Source organism: Dipodomys spectabilis, unplaced genomic scaffold, assembly GCF_019054845.1.
Source record: "Dipodomys spectabilis isolate Male_0828 unplaced genomic scaffold, ASM1905484v1 ptg000934l, whole genome shotgun sequence".
Classification (NCBI taxonomy): Eukaryota; Metazoa; Chordata; class Mammalia; order Rodentia; family Heteromyidae; genus Dipodomys; species Dipodomys spectabilis.
Genome location: NW_024871611.1, coordinates 237,646 through 246,951, shown reverse-complemented (window position 1 = coordinate 246,951; position 9,306 = coordinate 237,646). Strand labels below are relative to the sequence as shown.

At 36.4% G+C, this 9,306-nt stretch overlaps 1 non-coding gene across 1 annotated transcript; it reads right to left on the bottom strand.

The window, feature by feature from the left end:
• Nucleotides 1-5,116: 5,116 nt before the first annotated feature.
• On the bottom strand, nt 5,117-5,223 carry LOC122102897. The gene has a single exon (XR_006146627.1). It is a non-coding gene; the product is annotated as a U6 spliceosomal RNA (small nuclear RNA).
• Nucleotides 5,224-9,306: the final 4,083 nt, after the last annotated feature.

Here is a 9,306-nt window from a genome sequence, read left to right as displayed (position 1 = left end):
TAGAGTTGAGGCCTTTTAGCAAACAGTAGCTTTTCCCTGAGGAGACTTTGTGAGAGACTCACAGAGCCCAGCCTGGAGCCACTCTCAGGGTTTATGTTTACTGAATTTCAATGGATTGTCCATGCTGCTAAAGAGAGGGGCAGCCTCTGGCTCTGATTACCCAGTGAAGAAACCCACTCCTGGGGCTGGCGGCCCGAGCTGGGTGACTTTTCCCTGGATGGAGCTGAGTTTGGCATGTCACTTTAGGATCTTGTGACTTGCTATATGACTCTAATTTTCTTCCAAGGCCTGTGTTTGAGCTAGCAGGTCAGCCAAGCTTTGTCAGTATCAAACATGGAGATCTCCTGTAATGGCGGGGAGGGGTGGCCTTCCCTCCTCTGCTCCCTGAGAAGGAGTGAGGACGTTAGGCTTCTACTCACACCGCATTTTTGTTCCTGGGTCATCTCTGGTCTGTGAACTGCAGGATGAAGATGTCTGCTCCTTGTCGGTTCTTGTTGGTGTTCAGTAGAATACATTCGCGCGCCATGTCTGGCTCCTTTGTCCTGGACTCTCTGTGTTGCAGGTATGGCGGCTATTGCCACCTCCACCACCACTGTAGCCCGCAGTGGCGGCTGCTAGCAAGTGCTCAGATCTGTCTCCTTGCCTGGATTTTCCCTCTCTGGCCTAACTCTCTGCACTGTGATGGTACACTTGGTGTGATTCTCTGGCTTAAGTCTGTTCGCTGGAACTCTAAAACTCCTTTCTCTCTCTGGCCTGACTCTCTGTCCTGTGATGGCACACTTGCTGTGATTCTCTGGCTTAGGACTGTTCACTGGAACTCTAAAACTGCTTTCTATGCGAGAGCTTGTTTAGATTCCAGCTTTTCCTCTGCCATCTTCCCAGAAAGAAAGGTTGGACAAATGGGATTGCATGAAGTTGCAGAACTTCTGCATGGCAAAGGACATAGCTAGCAAGATCAACAGAAAGCGTACGGATTGGGAGAAGATCTTCACTAGCCATACAACAGACAAGGGTCTCATATCTAAAATATACTTGGAACTCAAAAAATTAAATCCCCCAACAACAAATCCTCAAAGAAACAACTGCCCAATAAATAAGTAGGCTAAAGACTTGAAGAGAAACTTCTCTGAAGAAGAAAGAAGGATGGCCAATTGACACAGGAAGAAAAATGCTCAATCTCCCTAGACATAAAAGAAATGCAAATCAAAACAACATTGAGATACCACCTCATCCCAGTTAAAATGGCTATAATCAAGAACTCTAACAACAACAGATGCAAGAGGGGATGTGGACAGAAGGGAACCTTAATGCATTGTTGGTGGGAGTGTAAACTTGTTCAACTACTTTGGAAATCAGTATGGAGGTTCGTGAAAAGACTTCACATAGACCTCCCCTATGACCCAGCAATTCCACTTTTGGGCATTTACCCAAATGTTTACAAACAAGACCACACTAAAGCTAACAGCACAACTATGTTTATTCCAGCATTATTTACCATAGCTAAGATATGGAACCAACCCAGATGCTCCTCAGTAGATGAATGGATCAAGAAAATGTGGTATATACACAATGGTATTCTAGGCCTCCATCAGATAGAATGACATTGCCCCATTTGTTAGGAAATGGAAAAACTTGGAAAAAATTATATTAAGTGAAGTAAGCCAGGCCCAATGAAACATAGGTCCCATGGTTTCCCTTATTTGCAATATGTAGTATATGTATGAGTCAAGCGGAAAAGGTCAGATAATGTGACGTTAGGAAAATGAACCCTTAGATATGTATTTTAATGCTTTTTTATTTCATGCATTTGTTTCTAATGCATTTATAAGATTATCTCTTTGTTGCTTTGTATGTCCCTCCCCCGCAGTATAACCCCTGCTTTCACTATATTTTATGTCAGTATTACTTGTGGAGGAGATGGGGAAAAACAAGTCGTTTAAGGATACAGGTGGACCTGTTGCAACAATGAGAAGTACAAGTTGTCATGTAGAAAACGAGCTTTACAACTTTGGTGTGGGGGGAGGGGGGAGGGGTGGGTGGGGGGGTAGGGGGGAGATTGGTAAGGTATGTGAAGGGTAAACAAAGGAGGAGGCTGCAATGCTTGATAAGAAATGTACGCATTATCCTGCCCATGTAATTGTAACACCTCTGTACAGTATGTTCACAAAAAAAATTAAATTTTAAAAAAATAAAATAAAACTCCTTTCTCTGCAAGAGCTTGTTTAGCCTCCAGCTTCTCCTCCGCCATCTTCCCGAAACTCCTTATCATAGTAATTTTGAATTACATTTCTCTAATGATTTCAGTTCACAAACCATTAAGCCAGCATAGAAGTTGTATTAAACACAACTTTGTTAGCCCACTGGCGATTTTCAGGGCTTTATGGAAAAGATGTCTATTCAGAACTTTTGTCCAATTTTAATCAAGTTTCTTGTTAATCTCATCTTTAATCTCTCTATACAAAATCAATAATTAATTCAAGGTAGTAGATAGAAAAATATTAAGCCACTCCTAACATTTTTCAATTTTCAATAAAATGATATTGCTTAAATCATTTTCTGTTAATGCTTGAGAGCATATAATTCAATTTATTTAGACCTTTAACAAGGCTATATGCATTTTATTTATTTTATGTTAATTGGTCTTTCCAAAGTCTATGTGTCTAATTTCCCTTGCTCTCTTTCAGTCTCAAGTAGTTCAGATTTCAAACTGAAGAATAAATGGAAGGAAGCAAACAAAAAAATACAGTTCCTCTCATCTGATGATGCCTCTACAAGAACGAAGAAAGAGTTCCTACTTCTAAGGAACTATGCTAGGATATCAAAAAGAGAATTCATTCTTCTAGGTCTTCCTTAAAATGTAAACCACAACATATCGCGAAGGTAGTTTTATGTTTTATCAGTTTTTCACATTTTCATATGGACTTCACCTCAGTCTACAACATTCATTCATTATTCTTTCCCTGATACTTTTACACTACCAAGACGTAAGATATAAGATAACCAGTTTGATTTACAGAATAAGAAGTTATCACCCTGGTTTCCTTGGAAGCAGAACATGGTCAATAGATGACATTACTTCTGGTTTCTCACTACATGTAATGGTTTTTGTAATGCTTATTGCATTCTATTTAGTATTTAAAAAAAACTGCTGGCTAAACTCAAAGCTCCTTCACAGAAGTTTAGGTTAAGTACTTCACAAGTTTTATTTCCCTTAATTCTTAAGATAATATTTGTTATAATGCTAATGTTATTACCATTTTAGTGTTGGGAAAAATTGTAATTAAATGCCTTAAGTAGATGACCCAAAGACATACAGTGAGAAAGGAAATGAGGCAAAGTTTCCAAAAGCCTTTTAGCAGTACACAAAAGGTAGGTAAAATCTCTCCATTCTCTTACACTCTCAATTCAATATTCATATTGTCCAAGAAATAATAGCATAGCAATTAATGTCCATGGTGATTGTTTTCTGTTACATTTTGTCTTCAACACAGACTGTGTTGGTGAGATTGGGTTATCATGTAGAGTTGAGCTTATAAATTGAGGAAACTTCCAGTTTCCTTTTTAAAAAGTACTAAAACTTTTAAATATTATCATTAACTGACTTTTAAGAATCAAAAACCTAAAAAATTCATATACAATCACCCAAAATGCTTTCAAAGTAGGAGATGATAAAACAGGACCCTGTGAAGTAAATTTTCTTCTACTTTTGAAGTTATTCTGAAAACCTTGTGCTGGATGGTCGCACCTGTAATCCTAACTCCTCCAGACATCTACTCAGGAGCCCGAGATCTGTGGATAACAGTTGCAACTCAATCAAGGCAAAATAAATTCATGAGATAATTTTTCAAAAATTTATTGAACTAGCATAGGGCCAAGAATGAAGATGTAGCTTATATAGTAGCTCACCAATCTAGAGAGGAAAGGCCTAGCAAGACCTTGAAGCTGCGATTTCAAATTCTGAGCATGCCAACAGAAATGCAATTTCCTGTACACGCATGCTACTTGCGCGCGCGTGCACACACACACATACACACATACATCCATTCTAAATATCTTCATGCCAGTGTTTTGCATTAATTTCTTTGTTAACAATATTATATAAGCAAAAGAAAGGAAATAAACTCCTCCCTCTTAGAAAAGTTTTATACTTTTTATTGTAAAAATACTGTACACAGGGGTCATATTTACATGAGCTAGGTAATGAGAACAATTCCTAACAAGCATTGTTACCTCCTCCTTTATTTTTTCCCTACCATTCCTTCCCTCGCACCTCCACAAGTGCACTCCCCTCCCCTCTTCCCCTGCCTAAATTGTAACATTCATTTTTCAGCATAGTGTCTTGTGCATCTCATTATTACAATGGGTCAACCTGTATCCCTATTTAGGCATTTTGATTTTTTCCTTCCTCTCCCCAAATTAGAAGAGCATATATACAAGATATAGGCGCACCAACTTCAAATACAGTGAAAACATTTGTTATAGCATGGGGAGGAACCTATAAAAAGACACAAAAAATCACATTGCACATTATAAGTACATTAGAAACAATAGCAAAAAGGAGAAAAATTCTTGTATCCCTATCTCGGGTTTCATTTCCCGGAACATTATGTTATCTGGTCATATGGACATACCTTTTGACCTTTTCTGCTTATACTATACATATATTAGTTATTGAAAATTAAGAAAACCATGGGACCTGTGTTCTTTTGGATTTGGCTTACTTCACTTAATATTTTTTCCATATCTTTCCAATTTCTAACAAATTGGGTGATGCCATTCTTTCTGATGGAGGCATAGAATTCCATTGTTTATATAAACCACATCCTCTTGATCCATTCTTCTGCTGAGGAGCATCGGGGTTGGTTCCATATCTTAGTTATCTTAAATAATGCTGCAATAATTGTAGTAGTTGTGCTGATAGTTTTAGTATGGTCTTGTTTGTGATCATTTGGGTAAATGCCCCAAAGTGGGATTTGTGGATCATAGGGGAGATCTATGTGGAGTCATTTGAGGAACCTCCATACTAATTTCCAAAATGGTTGAAAAAGTTTACACTCCCACCAAGAATGCAGTAAGGTTCGCTTCTGTCCACATCCCCTCCAGCATCTATTGTTGTAAAACTATGGAATGCTTCAGGAATTTGCCTGTCATCCTTGCACAGGGGCCATGCTAATCTTCTCAGTATCATTACAATGTTAGTTTATGTGATGCTGAATTGAGCACAGAATATTTTTTATATATAAAGTGTAATTGATTTTCTTAAACTAGGCAATTCAACAAAAAGTAAGTTTAGAAGAATTTTGAAATTTTAGAACCATGTACTTCTTACATAAGCACACATTTAAGAATAATGTCAAGATGGACATGTCAAAAACAAAATAATTCCAGATATTTGCGGTTCAAGAGATGTGTAGGGGAAATAATTCAATTGTTCTATACAAGGCACATGTCATAATGAACACAGCAGCAAGTGTTAAGGCTTGTTAAAAATTTTAGTGTTTTATATCTTTTTAATTTTAGGAATTTGCTTAAATATGCCAAAATTAGGACTGTTTGGCAGGTATCAAATTTTCTATAATGTATTTAAGATTTATGTTAGCAGACATATAGTACTAAGTATGTACATTTCAGAATTTATAGAAATTTTGTTAATGAGAAGTTGCAAAGTCTTTGTGAAAAGAAGCAGAATGAAGGGTTAAGACTTGCTAACTACACAGTTCTTGTTAAAATTTAGGGATTCCTTACTTTATATTTTAGCGAGGAACAAGAGATGATATAAGCCATAAACAAATATTGAGATGAGCCATAAATAATAACCTTAGTGTGTAACTTTGAAGACTATTCATAGCCTATAAAAATCTTGTTGAACATCATAATCTTAGGCGGTTTAAAATGTACAGGAATATGAGAAAATAGTAAAATCTAATATGTAGTGCACTTCAAATACTAAAAACACTGGTAATTGTTTTGTTTTTTATTTTATTAATCATTATTTAATTATTGGTTTTCTTTGTAGCATTGTTTTACTTCTTGTTATATAATACAACTTTTTGTTAGTCATCATTAGGAGGTACTTTGAGAAGGTTACTGGGGTGGTCAAACCATTTTTTTATAGGTGCATGTGAATTTACAACTAGGAAAATTAAGAACAAAATATTTATTAAAAAATGATCAAGTAGAGTCTGAATCAGGAGAGTTGATACATGTCCACAACTAAAATCTTAGCCCTAGGTTGAAGCAACAGTATTACAGAGTTGAGGCCACAAATGTGAGAGACTGTGTTTTGTTTTGTTTTGTTTTATTTTGACTTTGTTGGTCATGGGGCTTCAACTCTGGGACCTGAGTGCTGTTCCTCAGGCAAGGCTAGCGCTAACACTTGAGGCACAGCACCATTTCCATCATTTTCTACTTATGTGGTGCTGAGTAATCAAACCCAGGGCCTCATGCATGAAAGGCAAGCACTCTACCACTGAGCCAACTTCTTAGCACTTGAGAGACTGTGTTTTTAAAAAAATCATCTAAACAACATTTTCTTTTTGCTTTGGGTTATATAAGGAAATATATAAATATCTTTTTCTATTTTTGTGAATTGTTGTACTTCTAAATTTATAGTAACTTCAGCCACTTTATCCTTTTCAAAGTCATGAAATATCTCTGAGAGTTTGCTGCTGTGAAGATCGTTTTTGCATTTATAATTTCTTCTGAGTCACTTTTATTTTTATCAACATAACTTTATATTTCATGTTGATGGATTACAAATATCAAATACCTGCAAATGTACACATTAGAGTCTAAAGATAGCAGTATGAATATTCTCATGCAGCTCCTGTTTATCTATTATTCACTTTCAATATTATGATATTTCTCTCTCTCTTTCACTCTGTCTCATTTCCTCTCTTTCTCTTCCATGCCCCATGTCTGCTACTTAGAATTTCTGCTGGGCTACTATTATGCTTCAGGATCTACTGGTTTTGTGGGAACATGAAAGCAACCATCGGTTAACCTTGCATTCTTTAAGAGTTATGACAGTGACATGATATTATTCTTTGCCATTCTAAATGGTAAAATAACATATCTAGGAGTTCCTTTTCACTTTTACTTCTACTATAAATTTTATCTCATAGGAATCATTGGAATGGGATAAGATACTTTAACCTGTGACCTAAAATTATTTTTCTTTTATTTTTTTAATCTTCTACAAGATTATTTTATATATTTTTAAAAAATTTTTTCTTTTTATTATTTTTTCTTTTTTATTGTGAAAATACTGTACAGAGGGGTTGTAAATACATGGACAAGATAATGAGTACATTTCTTATCAAGCATTGTAGCGTCCTCCTTTGTTTCTCCTTCCCAGAACTTCCAATCCTCCTTGTCCCCCATATCAAATACTCCCCCCAACCAAAGTAGTAAAGTTCGTTTTTCGACATAAGTACTTGTACATATTAGTGTTGCAATGGGTCCACCCGTATCCTTATTTAAACGAATTGTTATTTCCCACCCCCCCCTACAAATTATACCACATCAAATACAGTGAAAGCAGGGGTTATACCGTGGGGAAGGGACATACAAAGCAACAAAGAAATAATCTTTAAATCTGTTAGAAAAAATCGCATTAAAAACATTTGAATACATATCTTAGGGTTCATGTCCCTGACATCAACCTATCTGACCTTTTCTGCTTGACTCAGACATATACTAGTTGTTGCAAATAAGGTTAACCATGAAACCTATGTTTCTTTGGGCTTGGCTTACTTCACTTAATAGAATTTTTTCCTAGCCTTTCCATTTCCTAACAAATGGGGCAATGTCATTTTTTTCTGATGGAGGCATAGAATTCCATTGTGTGTATATACCACATTCTCTTGATCTATTTATCTACTGAGGGGCATCTGGGTTGGTTTCATGTCTTAGCTATGGTAAATAATGCTGCAATAAACATAGTTGTGCTGGTAGCTTTAGTGTGGTCTTATTTGTGATCATTTGGTGAAACGCCCAAAAGTGGGATTGCTGGATCATAGGGGAGATCTATGTAGAGTCTTTTGAGGAACCTCCATACTGCTTTTCAACATGGTTGAACAAGGTTACTCTCCCACCAACAATGCAGTAAGGTTCCCTTCTGTCCACATCTCCTCCAACATCTAACAGCCTCTTCAGTAGATGGTGCTGGAAAAATTGGTTAACTACTTGCAGAAAAATAGTTAGATCCTTATATATCACTCTGCACCAGAATCAACTCCAAATTGATCAAATACCTTGGAGTCAAATCAGACACTCTGAAAACATTACAGGATGGAAAAGGAGAAACCCTAGGTCTCCTTGGCACAAGCCAAAATTTCCTTAATAGAGTCCCAGAAACACAACAAATCAAAGAAAATTTGGGCAAATGGGATTGCATGAAATTGCAGAGCTTCTGCATGGCAAAGGACATAGCTAGCAAGATCAATAGAATGTCCTCGGATTGGAAGAAAATCTTCACTAACCATACAACAGACAAGGGTCTCATATCTAAAGTCTACCTGGATATCAACAAATTAAATCCCCCAACAACAAATCTTCAAAGAAACAACTACCCAATAAATAAGTGGGCTAAAAACTTACAGAGAAACTTCTCTGAATATGAAAGAAGGATGGCCAATAGTCACATGAATAAATGCTCAACCTCTCTAGCCATAAAAGTAATGCAAATCAAAGCAACATTGAGATATCACCTCACCCCAGGTAGAATGGCTATAATCAAGAATTTTTTTCTTTTACAAGCAACCTTTTTTCTTTTATTATCAGTTAGTAACTACCTGTAATGAAAAAAAAGCTATCCTATGGAAAGTAGACCGAAGTTGTTCACAGGGATGGTCAAAAACTAATGGGGGATGTGAGTACAAAGGATATCCATAATAGATCACAGATCTGCAGAGCAATTTATCATGTACATTTTGTGAGAATGACAATGTGCTAGGAACTATAGATTAAATCACTGAACATCTGATATACATATATATGCACATATATTTGTATTTGTATATTCATTTATATATGCATATATGTGTGTATATGCCTTTATGTAGGTTCACTTGCACGTTAGCATACACACAAATACACACATACATATACACATGTAAACGTGCACACATAGAGAAAGATACATAATTATAGCCAACACAAGTTTCACTAGTTGTTGAATATGCCTTAGACGGAATGCTTGGAACCGTTTCAAATTTGATAATTGCAATTCGAAGCTATTCCAAGTAGATAAACCTAGGAGATTCTTTTCTCCACTCTTGGTAAAAGGAAGAAGTGAAAGTGTGG